Below are 17,319 nucleotides of genomic sequence, written 5' to 3'. Positions count from 1 at the left end.
CTTCCGGATATCACTCGCTCAAGCCGCGCGGGGCGACAAGCAAGGAATCAGGGACTGCCGAACTCGGCAGGGTGCACCTTCTCCGATGTCCTTCCTCAGCCCCCCCTCGCGGCCGGAGTGTTGATCGGACGAGCCCCCAAGTTTGTTAGAAACGAAAATCGCTTCTCAATAATCGCTCTAGACAAATTCAGGAAAACAAAGTTTTATTAGCAAGTCTGCAGAGTTGGGCACCCTTCTGAGAAAAAGGCGCCCCGAGGCTAACAAAGTTTCTCATTAAATACAGCACAAGTCCCTCCCCTCTTTTGCTCTAAAGAGTCACGAGGTTCACATTCTAAACCGTCAGTATTTTTCCATTCTGCACCCTTATCACAAAGTCTGCAGCAGATGTCTCGTCCTTTATTATAGAGAAGCATGTTTTACCCTACCCCTATGGCTCTATTCCCCTTAGACTTTGGGGTCATGCACATCTCAGTTGTTTGTACCGAAATCGTCTCTCACAGGTATCCACACTATCCTATCCCCTCAAGATTTCATATGACTCAGTAAAATTGCCTCTCATTCTTCGTGCCCCCAATTGTTAAAAGTCTAACCTGTTCAATTCTTCTTTGTAACCCAGCAATGAATGAAGTGAAACTTCCATGAACTGCTTCTAGAGAAAGAATATTGCTTTCTGAATAAGGAGATCAAAGTTTTATTTTTATTAATTCATGTGGTATGGGTGTCACTGGCTCGACCAAAATTTATTGCTCATCCTTAGTTGCCCTGGAGAAGATGGGTTGGTGGTCTACTTTTTTGATCCATTGCTGTCCTGGGAGTGTAGGGAAATCCATAGTGTTTGAAAGGGAGTATCAAGATTTTGCTTGAGATTTTAATGGAAGACATATATAGTTCAAATCAAAATGGTGTGCGGCTTGGAAGGGTATTTGCAGGTGGTTTTGTATTGATGCAACTGTTGGCTTTTTCCTTTGAAGTGATCAAGATGTAGGTTTTATGTTTTGCATGCTTTAGATGGTTCACGCTGCTGTCACTTGTGTGTCAGTGATGAAAGGAGGGAATGATGGATGATGCACTGCCAATCAAGAGGACTGCTTTGTTGTCGATGGTGTCAAGCCTCTTGAATACTGTTTGAGCTGCACTCATCCAGGAAAATGAGGAATATTCCTTCCGACTTCTGACTTCTGAATGCAGGTGTTGGATGGGCTTTGGGGAAGCAGGAGGTGAGTTACTCAGTGTAAATTTCCAAACCTCTAACCTGTTCTTTTAGTACATTATTGAAATGGTTAGTTCAGTTCAGTTTCTTGTCAATGGTAATCCCCGGTGTGATGGTACTACAGGTTTAAAAAGTGCTTTTTGTCCTGGTGTCTTTAAGAAGAGAGATTGAGACAGAGGTGGCGAGTGATATGTTTCCAATCCAATAAAGTAAACGTGAGGCCTTTGGATTTTTTTAAGTTGGAACAATAGAAGCAACATGAAAGGGTGGGGTCAAGCTCCCACAGAACCATGATTTTAGTTTAACTTGCAGCAGCTGTTGGGGTTTTGAAGCTGCTATACATCTCTCCCTGCTACAGCAAGGTGCTTGAGATTTCTGTGTCCCTGTCAGAGTTTTCTCTTGACGTTCTTTCCCTTTAGCCTGGAGAATTGCATATGAGACAATCTATTTCACTGAATTTGCCTTTACAAATGGTTTGCTTTTGAGATGTTATGTTGAAACAGTTGCCGTTTAGTAGTTGAATTACTGATGATTCCATTAAGTTTTTCAACAGAGTTAAGTTACTCCAATTCTTCTTTCTTTTGTTTGCATTTTAACTATTGTGTATGGATAAAGTGTGTCTTGCTTTATGACCAGTCATTTGACCCATCAAATTGCATCTGCACATATCATCTTTTAAAATAAGGAAATACTAGGGTACATTTTGAGGGGATTTGGTCTGGTCCATAATACCATGCTATTGATGCTGGGAGAATTCAGCCATTGATCGTCATAGAGTCATAGAATCATAGAGATGTACAGCACAGAAACACACCCTTTGGTCCAACTCATTCATGCTGACCAGCTATCTAACCTAATCTAGTTTCATTTGCCAGCACTTGGCCCATATCCCTTGAAACCTATTCGATTCATATCACCATCCAGATGCTTTTTAAATTTTGTAATTGTACCAGCCTCCCCCACTTCCTCTGGCAGCTCATTCCATACATACACCATCCTCTGCTTGAAAATGTTGCCCCTTTAAAATCTTTTCCCTCTCACTCTACACCTATGCCCACTAGATCTAGACTCTCCCACCCCAGGGAAAAAACTTTGTCTATTTATCCTATCCATGCCCCTCATGATTTTATAAACCTCTATGAGGTCACCCCTCAGCCTCCAACGCTCCAGGGAAAACAGTCCCAGCTCAAACTCTGCAACTTTGGCAACATCCTTGCAAATCTTTTATGCATTCTTTCAAGTTTCAGAACATCCTTCCCATAGGAGGAAGAGCAGAATTGCACACAATATTCCAAAAGTGGCCTAAGCAATGTCCTGTACAGCTGCAATATAACATCCTAACTCGATGCTCTGACCAATAAAGGAAAGCATACTAAATGCCTGCTTCACTATCCTATATACCTGAGGCTCCACTTTCAAGGAACTATCAACCTGCACTTCAAGGTATCTTTGTCCAGCAACACTCCAGGAACTTACCATTAAGTATTTAAGTCCTGCCCTGATTTACCTTTCTAAAATGCAGCACCTCACATTTATCTAAATTAATCTCCATCTGCCATTTCTCAGCCCATTGGCCCATCTGACCAAGATCCTGTTGTACTCTGAGAGAATCTTCGCTGTCCACTACACCTCCAATTTTGGTGTTAGCTACAAACTTATTAACTATACCTCCTATGATCACATCCAAATCATTAAATAAATGATGAAAATTCAGGAAATGATAGTTATATTTTCTCTTCCTGAAGATTGTTTTTGCAAATCACTGTGTCATAAGTATTACTTGCCACTATACAGCACAAGCCTGGATATGGCCAAATCTTGTTGCATTTGGAGATGGATTACTTCTGTACTTCTCTACTGTCTGTAATTTACAAGTCAGAAGTGTGAAGGAATACTCCTCATTTTCCTGGATGAGTGCAGCTCTAACAACACTCCAGAAACTTGACACATTCCCAACCAGAGCAGTCTGCTTCATTGGCATTCCATCATCCATCATTCCCTCCCTCCACCATCGACACACAGGTGATGGCAGTGTGAACCATCATTTGTGCAATGTATCAAATCACCAAAGCTCCTCTGAAAGCACCTGTAAAACCTGCATCCTTGATCAACTCAAAGGACAAAGCCACCAGCTGCATCAGTGTCTGAGGAGTCATGAACAGTGCTGAACATTGTGCAATCATCAGTGAACATCAGAGAATGCTATTGATGAAGCAGCTGAAAATGGTTGAACCTCAAAACTACCTTGAGAACTCCTGCAAAGATATCCTGGAGATAACTGACATCTAACAGCTAAAACCATTTCATTTATGTCTGAAATGATTCCAAGCAGGGAGAGTTTTCACCTTGATTCCTTTTAACTCCAGTTTTGCTAGGATTTCTTGATGTCACACTCAGTTAAATACTACTTTGATGTCAAGGACAGTCACTTGTCTTTGGGGTTCAGCTCTTTCATTTGTTTGGAGTAAGGCTGTAGTTTTGTTATGGATGTGCTACCTCTGCTAGAACTCAAATTGAGTCTCAGTGAGCAGGATATATCTTTGCAATTGGCTCTTGAGAGCACACAAAACAATCTTTCCAAAATCTTGAGATGGTTGAAAGTAGACTGACAGTAATTAATTGGACTCGCTTTGACCTGCTTTTTTGTGCACAGGACATATCTTGGCAATTTTCTACATTGATAGCTATGAGCCAACATTGTAAATAACCTGGAACAGCTTTATTAGAGGCATAGTTAGTTCTGTTTAGTACTAGCCTTCAGTACTATTGCTCAAATGGTGGTAGGGCCCATAGTCGTTACAGTATCCAATGTTTTCAGCCATTTCTTGATAACTCATGGAGTGAATGAAATTGGCTGAAGACTGGCATTTGTAATTCTGGGAGCCTCAAGAGGAGGTCAAGATCAATCATTCACATGGCATTTTTGGCTAAAGATAGAAGCAAATAATTTAATTTTATGTTTTGCACTGATATGCTGGACTCCCTTCTCAATGAATAAAGGGATATTTGTGAAGCCTCTATCGCCTCTTAATTGTTTAATTATGCACGACCATTCACAGTGGGTGTGGCATGTTTGCAGAGCTTGGATCTAATTGGTTGTATTTTTTGCTTAGCTGATGCATGCTGATTCTCTTGTTTGGCGCACAAACAGTCATGCATCATAGCTGTTGGACAAAACATTTTTAAGTATGCCTAGTGCTGCTTTTCACATTGCGCTCTTCAATGAATTAGAATTGACCGATTGGTTCGAAGGTAATGCAAGAGTGGGGGATATATCAATCTATAAGATTACAGAGTGTATTGAACACAAGTGCTGCCGATAACCCACAGTACCATAATGATGTATTGTTTTGCGATGTTAGATCTGTTCACAGTCTCTCCCATTTAGCATTGCGGTAGTATCACACAACCCGATAGGAGGTATTCTCATTGCGAAGGTAGGACTTCAATCCTACAACAACTCTTACTCAGGGCATGGTTAGTTCTAGTGCACAAGTCTTCAGTACTATTGTTCAAATGTGCCATTGCCCCCTTCAGATCTCCTCCAACAGGTGTTCAATGTGTTAGAGTATGATTTATCAGCATGGTATAGATGGAAGATGTGGTAATTAGCAGGATGTTTCTTTGACCACATTGTCATGATATTAAATGGGATCTGGAGACAATGTTGTAGACTGCATAGACAACTCCTGCTATATCATCACCTCTATTGGATCTGCCCTGGCAATGGGAAAAGAGTGGCCTTGGTGGGGTTTGGCTAGTCATATTCATAGAATGATAGCTTAGAGACAATTATGGATTGTGGATCAATGAGTCTGTGAGGTAACTTTCCCAATTTTGGCATAAGCACCTAAATGTTGGCATGGAGGAGAATTTGAAGCATCAATCGGCATTTGGTTGCCACTATTGTTTCTGCTTCTTCAATCAATGCCAGGTGATCCATCTCATTTATTCCTTTGTTGAGGACTTTGTAACAGATTGAGTGTCTTGCTAGGCTATTTTAGAGGTCATTTAAGCGTCGAAAGCATTTTTGTGGGTCTGCTATATACGGTAATCAGTATTTACCCTAGACTTCATATCCACATTTTACATCTGCAGAAAAATCTTCTCTACTTTTAAATTCCATTCCTCTTGCAGTATCTGACAACACAGAATCATAAGACTATACAGAAGAGGCCCTTTGGCCCTTTGGTCTCTACTTCTAAAAATACACCACTGTTAACACTACTCCCACTTTCATAGAGGAGGCCCACAGCCTTGAATGTTATGACACTGCATTAGGACCATTGCCTCGAATGTGTTTTCATTTACCTTCCTAATAATTTTTTAGTACTTGCTTACTAACATTATGTGATTCATATAGGCGGACATCCATGTCCCTTATACCACTGAGTTCTACAATATCTATCGATTTAAAAAGTATACTGCTTTCCCGTCCTTCCTACCTAAATGGAGAATTTCACTTTTACCTATGTTATATACTCCATCTGCCATTTTTTTGTCAACTCACTAAAATCGTCCATATCTCTTTGCAGACTTTCTACCTCCTGACAACTTAATTTCCTAGCTGCCTTGGTTTCATCTGTAACCAATCCTTTTTCCAAGCTGATAATTTACCTTCTATACCATGTACACTTTTTCAGTAACCTTTGATATGGTTTTATAGTTGATGATTTTTCTGTCAGAAATCCAGGCATGCCACATTTATCCAATGCCTTCTATCCACTGTAAATGCTACTTCATCAAAACACTCAATTAGATTAATTAAAGAAGATTGCTATTTCATAAACCATGTTGGCTCTGCCTGATCATATTGTAAATATTTTTTAAGTATCTTGCAATAACATTAATGAGTTCTTGCACTTTCGCTAAATAGATGATAGGCTAACTAGCTACAGTTTCCTGCTTTCTGCCTTCTACCTTTCTTGAGTAAATATGCCATATTTGTTATTTTCCAAAAGGCTAGGACCTTTTTAGAATCTAAAGAATTTTGGAAGCTTATAACTAAAAATTGACTATATTTGCTAAGTAATTCTTCATGATTATAATTCAGAAATTCATTGTATTCCTAGAGTGTAGAAACAGGTCATTCAACCATCAAGTTCACAACAACCCTCCAAAGAGCATCCCGCCCAGAATCACCCTGACGCTGGATTTCCCATGACCAATCTAACTAGCCTGCACACCCCTGGACACTATGGGCTATTTAGCATGGCTGCTCCACCTACCTTGCACATCTTTGGTCTGTGGGAGGATACTAGAGCAAACTCACACAGACATGGGGAGAGTGTACAAGCTCCACATAGATAGTTACCCAAGCAGGTCCCTGGCACTGTGTGGCAGCAGTGCTAACCATTGAACTACCTTGCCATCCAAACTGAAAAATAAATTTTCATTATAGTGACTATAGTGGAGCAGTATCGAATAGGTAATTGTTACGATAGTCGAAAAGTTTTGCAATGAAACTTTAATGGTCTGTTTTGTTTGCTTAAGAAAAACAAAACTGATAAGTTGATTTTTAGGAAGGAGAAGCGAATTGAAATAAAAGTCTTGTGAATCAAAGTTAGGTTTCATTTCCCAGTATAAAATGAGAATGGCAACAGCTCCAATACCAGAAAGCTTGTTCATCTCCAAATAACTTGTCTTTTTCTCCATCTGCCCAAAGATTTAACAGAAGTGCGGACGACTAGTGAAGCCGGGAACTCAAACTGAGTGTTCACTTGGCCCCACGCCAAGGTTAAATCCAGAGAGAGAATGGGAGAATGTAAAGAAGAAAGAAATATTTGTCAGGAAAGTCGGGTAGAGATGCTTACAATTTGCAAAAATGTTTGGAAAATGCCAATATAAAATGAAGAAACAGACAAAGTTCAAGTTTATTATGGTGTATTTTCTCACACTCCATTGGAGCTTAGTTCTGGTTCAGTCATACTGTGATCAATCACCTGATGACCCACCAGTGCTTACCTTTCTGCTACTAACTGTGATAAACTGCATGGTATTCAATTAGCTTAAATGGGCACACTGCCCATGGATGTGAATAAGATGGTTCATCTTAATGTAATTCTGGTCCAAATCTCAGTCAGCCTTCCACTTTTTACATTTCAAACACACTGTAGCCCCATCTCCACCAATTTACCTAACTGGGTTTTAGCACATTGCTAACAAATAGCATTTTAAAATCCTTCTTTAATCTTTCCTGAGGACATAAAAAATGATGAACAAGCATTCTATAAATGGTCTGAAACCTCACTTCTATGCCATCTATCAAGCAAGACATTAATATTTCTGAAACAAAGCTAGAAAGTGCTGGGGAAACACAGCAGGTCTGGAAACCACCGTACAGAGACAAGCAGCATTAACATTTTAAGTTCAGTGACCGTTTGTTAGGATATCAACACTGGTTTTCTCTCTACAAATGCTGCCAGATCTGTTGAGTTTTGCCAGCATTTTCTGTTTTTGTTTCAGATTTCTAGCATCCACTGTTGTTTGCTTTTATCAAGTTAATATGTATAAGTCACCCAAGCTGTTTCTTCAAAAGTTATTTCTGAGGTTACTAACCTGATGGTACTGTTTTTTACAACTAATATCCAACTCCCCGCTTTCAATCTCTGAAAGGTTTGGCACTGTAAATACTGATCTTAAGTTTGCAACTTTCCTCCATCTATTGTAGTTCACCCGTCTAAACACACATTGACTTGACAGAGCTGCATTGGAACGTGCCTTGTCAGATCCAATCACAGCTCTGAAGGAATGGAAGTGAGATAGTGTCAGACATGCTCATATTACAGAGAAGGAGTTGCTGGATGTCTTAAAATGCATAACAGTGAATAAATCCCCAGGACATGATCTGTTGTACCCGAGAACTCTGTGGGAAGCTGGGAAAATGATGGCCGGGCCCTTGCTAAAATATTTGTATAATTGATAATCAATCACAGGTGAGGTGTTAGAGGTTGGCTAACATGGTGCGACTATTTAAGAAAGGTGATAAAGAAAAGCCAGGGAACTGTAGACACGTGAGCCTGACATCGGTAGTGGGCAAGTTGGTGGAGGGAATCCTGAGAGACAGGATTTACATGTATTTGGAAAGGTAAGGACTGATTAAGGATAGTCAACATGGCTTGTGTGTGGGTTATCATGTCTTGCTAATTTGATTGAGTTTTTGAAGAAGTAACAAAGAGGATTGATGAGGGCAGGGCAGTTGACGTGATCTAAATGGACTTCAGTAAGGCGCTTGACAAGGTTAGATCTCATGGAATACAGGGAGAATTAGCCATTTGGATACAGAACTGGTTTGAAGGTAGAAGTTAGAGGATAATGGTGGGAATTGCTTTTTAGACTGGAGACCTGTGACCAGTGGTGTGCCACAAGGATTGGTGCTGGGTTCATTGCTTTTTATCATTTATATAAATGATTTGCATGTGAACATAGGGGATATAGTTCATAAGTTTGCAGGTGACACCAAAATTAGAGGCGCTGTGGACAGAGATGAAGGTTACCTCAGATTACAATGGGATCTTGATCAGACAGGCCATTGAGCTGAGGAGTGGCAGATGGAGTTTAATTTAAATAAATGTGAGATATAACATTTTGGAAAGGCAAATCAGAGCAGGACTTATACACTCAATTGTAAGGTCTTGGGGAGTGTTGCTGAACAAAAAGACCTTGGAGTGCAGGTTCGTATTTCCATGAAATGGAGTCTCAGGTAGATAGGATTGTGAGGAAGGTGTTTGGTGTGCTTTTCTTTATTGTTCAGAGCATTCAGTATAGGAGATGAGAGGTCATGTTGTGGCTGTACAGGAGATTGGTTAGACCACCTTTGGAATATTGTGTACAATTCTGGTCTTCCTCCTATTTGAAGGATGTTGTGAAACTTGAAAGGGTTCAGAAAAGATTTCCAAAGATGTTGTCAGGGTTGCAGAGTTGAGCTATAGGAACAGGCTGAAAAGGCTGGGGCTGTTTTCCTTGGAGCATCAGAGAGTAAGAGGTGACCTTATAGAGGTTTATAAAATCATAGGGGTCATGTTTAAGGTAAATAGACAAGGTATTTTCCCTGGATTAGAGGAGTCCAGAACAAGAGGGCATAGGTTTAGGGTGAGAGGAGAAAAGTTTAAAAGGGACATAAGGGGCAATTTTTACATGCAGTGGGTGGTGTGTAATGGAATGAGCTGCCCGAAGAAGTGGTGGATGCTGGTACAATTGCAACATTTAAAAGGCATCTGGATGGGGATATGAATAAGAAGCGTTTAGAGGGATCTCGGTTAAGTGCTAGTAAATGGGACTAGATTAGGTTAGGATATCTGGTCGGCATGGACGAATTGGACCGAAGGGTCTGTTCCCATGCTTTACATCTCTATGACTCTCTGACTCTCTGCCACTAGTGAAATCAGATTCAAGGCAATGACAGGGTAGTGAATTGCTTAGCTGCACTAGCCAAAAGGCTATCCTTATGTAGCTAGGATTTTGTCCCATCTGTTTGCTTATATTTAAGATCTGTCAGCCCTCAACTTTCACATTTTTTCATTCCCAACTAATTTCCATGCCACCCTCATGCCAAATCATGTTACCGCCCACACCCATTGGCACCTCATATTCTACATGGCAACTCATGGCACTTTCATGCCCATTTACTGATCATGCACTCCGTACAGAAAAAATCGACTCCTCAGTAACAACTAGGAGAAAGTGAGGACTGCAGATGCTGGAGATCGAGAGTATGGTGCTGAAAAAGTACATCAGGTCAGGCAGCATCCAAGGAACAGGAGAATCGACATTTTGGGCATAAGCCCTTCATCGGAACCATTCCTGATGAAGCCCGTATGCCCAAAATGTCGATTCTCCTCTCCTTGGCTGCTGCCTGATCTGCTGTGTTTTTCCAGCACCACACTCTTAACTTTTCAGGAACAACATATAGTTCAAACATGGACAGAAGAGGTGAATATCAAAGAGTGATCACTGTGGACAGCAAGGCTGCATTTGACCATTTGTGGCATCCGTAGGCCTTGAAATACCTGCAGTCAGTGGGAATCAGGGGAGTTCTCTGCCATCATCACATCTGGAAAATGAAAAAGAATGGAAGATGATTGTGACTGTTGCAGGTCGGTCATCTCAGCTCCAAGAAGCTCCTTATTGTATTGTACAAAACCAAACTATCTTCAATTGTTTCATTAATAGTCTTACCTTCATCATAAAGTCAGAAATTGAGATGTTTGCTGGTAAACTTCACAATGTTCAGCACCATTTGCAACTCCTCAGATATTGAAGTGGCCCATGTCGAAATGCAGGAAGACCTGTGCAATATCCAAGGATCTTGATTGACAAGAAGCAAGTAACATTCATACCACACAAGTGCCAGGCAATGGTTGCCTCTGACAAGAGTGAATCTAACTTTCATTCCTTGACCTGCATTGGCATTACTGTCAATCAGTTCCCCACTAGCAACAACTCGATGATAAACTGAACCAGAATAAATAGATAAGTATTGTAACTACAAGGGCAGGTCAGAAACTAGCTCACCTTTTGATTAACTCAACTAATTCCTGACCCACCATCAAGCTACAAGGCACAATCAGGCATGTTATGGAATGTCCTGTAGTTGCCTGGATGAATACAGTTCAAAGAATATTCTAGAAGCTTGGCGCCATCCAGGAAAACCACATCCACAAATATCCCCTCCCTTCACCACTCAGTGCTCCGTAGTAGCAGTGTAAAAGTGACCATAGTCCAACTGGATCACAATTAGAGAGAGAGAAATTGGTGGTTGTGGTATATCCTCAGGGTTAACATGTCTCAGGTGAGGTGAGAAGTTGAGAATGAAATCCTTCATGGGAATCTTAGCCAGCAAGGGCATTGAGTATTCGCATAACTTTGCACTGCAAATCATCCAGCCAACTAACCTAACTAAATCCTATCCAATCATCAAAATGCAGTGCAGATCTTCACCAAAGATTCACCATGACTACTTCCTTCTAGAAGGACAAGGACAGCAGATACATTTGAAGACCACCGCCTGCAATTTCACCTCTGAGTTATTCATCATCCTGACTTGCAAAAATCACCATGCCTTCAGTGTTGCTGGGTCAAAATCCTATATTCCCCTCCCTAAAAGAATGGTGAATCTACTGACAGCATAAGAACTGTAACAGTTCAAGATAGCAACCCACTACCATCTTCTCTTGGACAACTAGGGATGGGCCATGATTGCCGGCTGAGCGAGCAACATCGCATCTCCTGAATTAAAAAAAAATAACTCCTTCAAAATGTTCATTCATAATTTTACTTCTAATGGAACTCATTTTTCTACAAAACAATAAAAATGTCAATCAATCAAATCTATGTTACTAACAGAAGTTATAAGCACTTGGTACCTATTTACCTTCAGTAAATAAATATTGAACCATTGACAAAGGAGATCAGAAAAAAAAACTTACGGCGCAATCACGAAGCTGTTAATCAAATAAAACATTGCCTTCTATACATAGGCCAAGAAAATAAATACTTTTATGTGCACCTGGCTCTCAGCCAAGTTATGAAGTACAGTGAACCATAAGACATGCATAAGTTGGTATGATGTAAAAGATTGTAGGTGTCTAGGAGATACCAATTCATACAATGGAGCTAGACATGTCTGGAGTGCATGGCGCTAGTTCACTACCAGACCACTGACGGTCAAAGTCAATAGGATTGAGTCATGTCAATCATTTTGAAATGGTCCTGGTGGTTTATAACTCAACTAAACAGTGCATAGTGAACCACATGAAGTATTGGTGGAGGCAAAAAACCAGTTATTAAATCACACTGAATTTTTCACTTTTTGTTAAAGAGAATGATATAAATGATTGGGACATATACATAGGATTTATCTTTAATTTTAATATTTAAGTTTGACATTCCACAAATATAAAGTAGTTTTTCATGGAGAGTGAAGCTGTTCAGTAATAATTATGAATTTGAGATCGCATTTAAATCTGCTGTACATATCATTCAGCAAAACTTATATTTTCCAAAGTTTTTACAGTGATCGTAATCAATTAGAAGTGTGGATGAATTTTCATTAATTCTGTGGTTTCAACCTGACTGTATTTTCATGAATTCTGTGCCTTATGGGCAAGTATAGCATCACAGAAAACAACTCCTACATTTTGAAATGCACATCTAGATTCCAAAGGAGCTGACAGTGTCTGAGGAGTAATGATGGCAAATGAATCAGTTTCCCATTGTATTCTTCAGTCTGCAATAGAGTCTGCTCCTACAGAGTTTATTGTTCCTGTAAAGAAGCCTTGCTGGATGGATGGGCATGAAAATGCAATGAGTTAAAATAATGGGTATGAGTGTCCACTGGGGATGGGTGGAACACATGAATTAACACAGAGGGTATGACTTGCTTAGTGAAGGTCATGTTACATTTTTGGGTACATGACATTTATAGAGTGTAGTTCCATATAAACTGGATGCAAATAAACTTTTGAAAAGAAAAAATATACGGTAAGCAAAGGTTTAGGAAGGCAAATTAAATGTTGCTATCCATTTTGAGGGGAATGGAACATAAATTTATGGGTGTTTAGTTAGTTACCTAGGACATTGGTAAGACCTCATTCGGAGTACTGTGTACAGTTTTAGTCTGCTTATGTAAGAAAAAATATAAATGTTTTAGAAGCAGCTCAGAATAGGTTCATTAACCTAATACCTGTGGTGGAGGGGTCAGCCTATGAGGAATGTTTGGCAGGTTGGGCCTATGTCCATTGAAGTTTAGAGGAGTGAGAGATGGTCCCACTGCCACTTTTAAGATCTTGAGGGGTTTTTGACAAGTTGGATGCCAAAATAGATGTTTCCCTTTGTTGGGGAGACTAGAACTAGGGGACACAGTTTATAAATAAGGGTTCTCCCATTTAAGTTGGAGGTTTGGAGAATATTTTTCTTTCAAAAGATAACGAGCCTTTGGAACTTTCTTCCCCTGAGCCTCAGGAGGCAGTCATTCTCTATTTTCATGATTGAGGTTGATTAACAAAACAGTCAAAGGTTATCAGGGGTCAGTAAGAAAATGGAATTGAGGCTGCAATCAGTTCAGTCTTAATCTTATTGAATGGTGGAGAAGGCTCAAGCAGCTGAATAACCTGGGCCTGGCTTTCATTTGTATGTTCGTATGTTTTTATAACTGCAAAATCTTGGCATTCTGATGTATGAATGCCAATTTAATGATCTGAGGTAAGTTTTAAGGAATAAAAGCAAAATACTGCATATGCTCAAATTCAAACAAACACAGAGACAGCCAGAGAAACACAGTGTGTCTGATAGCACTTGTGGAGAGAGAAACAGAGTTAATATTTCAAGTCCACTATGACATTTCTTTAGAGGTTCTGAAGACGATTCATACCGAACTTGAAACGTTAACTCCGTTTCTCTCTCCACAAGGTTTAAAGATGGTCTTTCAATCAGGGTTAGGATTGTTTGCGGAACAAGATGTTCACATGTGTGGGAGTTGTGAGATGATCTGGAAGAGCTGTTAAGATAACAGCATGTCTGAAATAATTTGATACGTTATGATTTGTTTACTTGGAGGATTTACTTATTGAGTCATTGAGTTTGCTTTCACTTCGGTGAGCAAATTCATTGATTCTGCATCACAAATTTGTGCTTGATGGAAATTTAACTTACAGATCAGCCTGCAAAGCTTGTCAAACTATGATAAATAATCAGATAATCTTTAGTAGGACCCCATATGGATCAGTTGACGCCTCAACCACTTGACATTCAAATGCTTGCAGGATTCTATCAGAGTGACACAAGTAAACTTAGCATTTTATTTTGTCATGCCTGAGACAAGACATGAAAACATTAGACAGTCCACAGAAGAGATTCACAAGAATGGGATGAGGGTCTTCAAGAGTTTGGAAAAGCTGGAACTGTTCTCCTTGGAGAAGGGAAGGCTGAGAGGAGATTTGATCAATGTATTCAAAATCATGAGGGATTTGGACAGAGCTGTTGGAGAGAATAATAGCAAATCACTGCAGATGCCAGAAATCTGGAAAAGAAAGTGTTGCAAGAAGTAGCAGGTCTGAGAACATCTGAGGAAAGAGGAAAAGAAAGCAGGATTAATGTTTTGAGTCCAATATGATGTTCCCAAAAAGAGTCACACACTAGACTTAAAACAATAACTCTGTTTCTCTCTCCACAAATACTGGCAGACCTGCTGGGATTCTCCAGCATTTTCTCTAGATACGGGTAAACCATTCCCATTGGCAGAAAGCTCAGAGTGTGATGGAATAAGATTTGTGTAAATCATGATGATGGCAATGTTCAGATGACTCTGATACCATGACGTCACATGTGAAGAGACAAGATACTAGGCTAGAAAAGGGTTTCGTAAAATTGGGAGAAAGTGAAGGACTGCAGATGCTGGAGATCAGAGTTGAGAGTGGGGTGCTGGAAAAGCACAGCAGGTCAGGCAGCATCCAAAGAGAAGTAAAATTGATGTTTCGGGCCAGAGCCCTTCACCCCTTTCTTAAAATTAGCGTCAGCGCTGTAAATGGGGCCACAAGCTGAAATTTAGAGTCACATGCTCCAAGACAGCAATATCCTTCCTGGTGCTCTGATTGAGTTACAGTGCATACACACCTGCCCTATCAGGCAGGCCTCCACTTCCTAGCAGAAGCAGTACTATTCCCTCAACTTGCTCTCATAGATCTTCCTCCTCAGTCCTCACCAGTTTTCAATCCTCAGAATGGGGTCACAGTGGGAGGTACTGTATTGGGATCTACTATGTACAGGAGCAAATAAAATGCTGCGACTGTATGTGAGTTGAAGAGCCTTACTTAGACATGATGGCAGGCAACTTCAGGGTCAGTGTGATTGCAGACACAGCTCGAGGTATTCCAGACTGGTATTTGAAGTGCAGGCAGCAGCATTAGATTAAATTCAAAATGAAACACGGAGGGAACTGATTTAAGGGAATTGTGATTGAATTAACGATGAAATGGCAAAAGCCTATTTTTCAGCTGATGTTAATAATGTGCAATGTGTTACTTGAAAGCATGTTGGAGGCAGGTTCAATCATGGCATACAAGGGTGGAATTGAATTACAGTATTATCTGAAAGAGAATATGCAGAGCTAAGGGGGAAAGGTGAAATGAATTGCTTCTACAGAGAATTAGGTGGAACATAACAGGTCAAGAAACATCTTTCCATGGAATACCAACTTTGTTATTTCATGACATTATTAAGAATGAGAGAAGAGTAAAATAACATCTCATTTTCTGCTTGAGGACCTTGTAGCCCTCAGCACTCAATATTGAGTTTCAGATCCTGACACACCTCCTTCCATGTCCTTTATTCATTCTTCACACTCGAGGCCCTGGCATGACATGGCTGCTTTCAGCCAATTTTCACCTACTCATTATCCCCATTATCAGATTTTCTCCTTCCCTAGCTCAGTATGAATGATCCTTTGGCTGCCTGAATGTCTTGCTGTTTCTCTAGGCTCCACCTCCATTATCCATTCACTCTTCCCCTTCCACATCACCTCCATTACCCCATCCTCTCCCAGAACTTCCTCCCTCTAACATCAGCTAAAGTCAGTTCTGGCTAAAGTCAGTTCTGAACAGGACTCAAAGTGTTAACTCTGCTTTCTCAGACCTCCTGAGTTTCTCCAGCAATTGCTCTTTTTGCGAGAAATGACCGATCTAATTTCACTCCACGTATTTGGGATTAATGTTGTTGACCAGCATATGTTCTAAGAGTCCTTGGATTCAAAGCATTAACTTTATTTCTGTCTCCATAGGTACTGTCAGACCTGCTGAAATTCTCCAACATTTACCTTTTAAAATTATCATATTGAGCCATTTGCACAAATTCTGGCAATTCTATGATTAAGGCCATCTTTCCAATGCGCCAGACATGGGCATCACTGGCTAGTCCAGCATTTGCTTTCCATTACTAATTGTTCTTGAGACAGTGTTAGCCCCAGCTGTTCTTGAGCTGTAGCTACATGCACAATGCTGAATGGAAGGAAGCTCCAGGAGTTTGAGTGACAATGAAGGAGCAACAAATTCATGGCACAGAATATTTGCTCACCCAAAGGAAAACAACACAAATGTCTCAATATCACATATCACAGGAAACAAACCATAAAGTATGAAACTGTAAAGTTCTAAGGCTTGAGGGGAGCTTAGAGTGGAACTGATTCAAGATGGATGTCCTCTACTTGTTCTGGACAGGATATTTCTGGACAACTTTTTACATTTGAATATAAAATTGTAGGTTGTCTTGTAATTAGGTGATAAATTGGAATTAAAGAATGAAGCAGGACTCTCAAGTTCTCTCACAGCAAGAATGAGTCATATTTTGAGCCAATTATTCTTGCGAATAATGGGCAATGGATCAGAGTTGGCCACTTTATCTCTTAAGTGGGAAGCACTGACGTAAGGACAGCATTAAATTATGAGTTTAGAGTAGGTGATAATTAGCTATCTACAGAACTGGCTTTTCACAGAGACAGAGAGCTTCTTTATTCTAGCAAAAACAACGCACAACTTGGAAATGACAAATTGCAATCTTGTATACTGCACATGTTCATGGGAGCAGGAGTCAGGTACAGGACAGGATTTGTCAATGTAAGGCTCAGGAGATAGCTGTGTATTTAAATTGCCAGTTGCCTCTAATGAAGTGGGAATTTGGCAGTCTTGGTGTGAAAGCCTAATTGTATAGATTATGCCTGGTAAGAGCAGTCTGAACTTGTGTGTTTCTTTGAATATCCAGTCTATTCCTGTGGAGACGAATCCTTAGATAATTTCTAATACATTCCTGAGGTATGGACATCACTGGATAAGACAGAATTTAGTGTCCATCCATGATTGCTCTGGAGAAGATGATTCTGAGCTGCTTTCTTGAATTGCTTAGCATTGGGGGTGATGGTGGTGGGGAATTGGGGGGGGGGGGGGGGGGGGGGGGTTATGGTGGGGGTTCCAAGTGCATTCATACTTATTTCCAGGATTTTGACTCAACAACACTGAGGAAACAGTGACTTTGTCAGGATGGTGAGTGGCTTGGAGGAAAACTTGCCAGTTATGGTGTTCCCATGTATCTGCTGCCCTTGTACTTCACTTGGTAGAAGATAT

The sequence above is a fragment of the Chiloscyllium plagiosum genome, chromosome 4, assembly GCF_004010195.1.
Source record: "Chiloscyllium plagiosum isolate BGI_BamShark_2017 chromosome 4, ASM401019v2, whole genome shotgun sequence".
Taxonomy (NCBI): Eukaryota; Metazoa; Chordata; class Chondrichthyes; order Orectolobiformes; family Hemiscylliidae; genus Chiloscyllium; species Chiloscyllium plagiosum.
The sequence above is the reverse complement of the archived record's forward strand: the minus strand, read 5'-3'. Positions refer to the sequence as shown.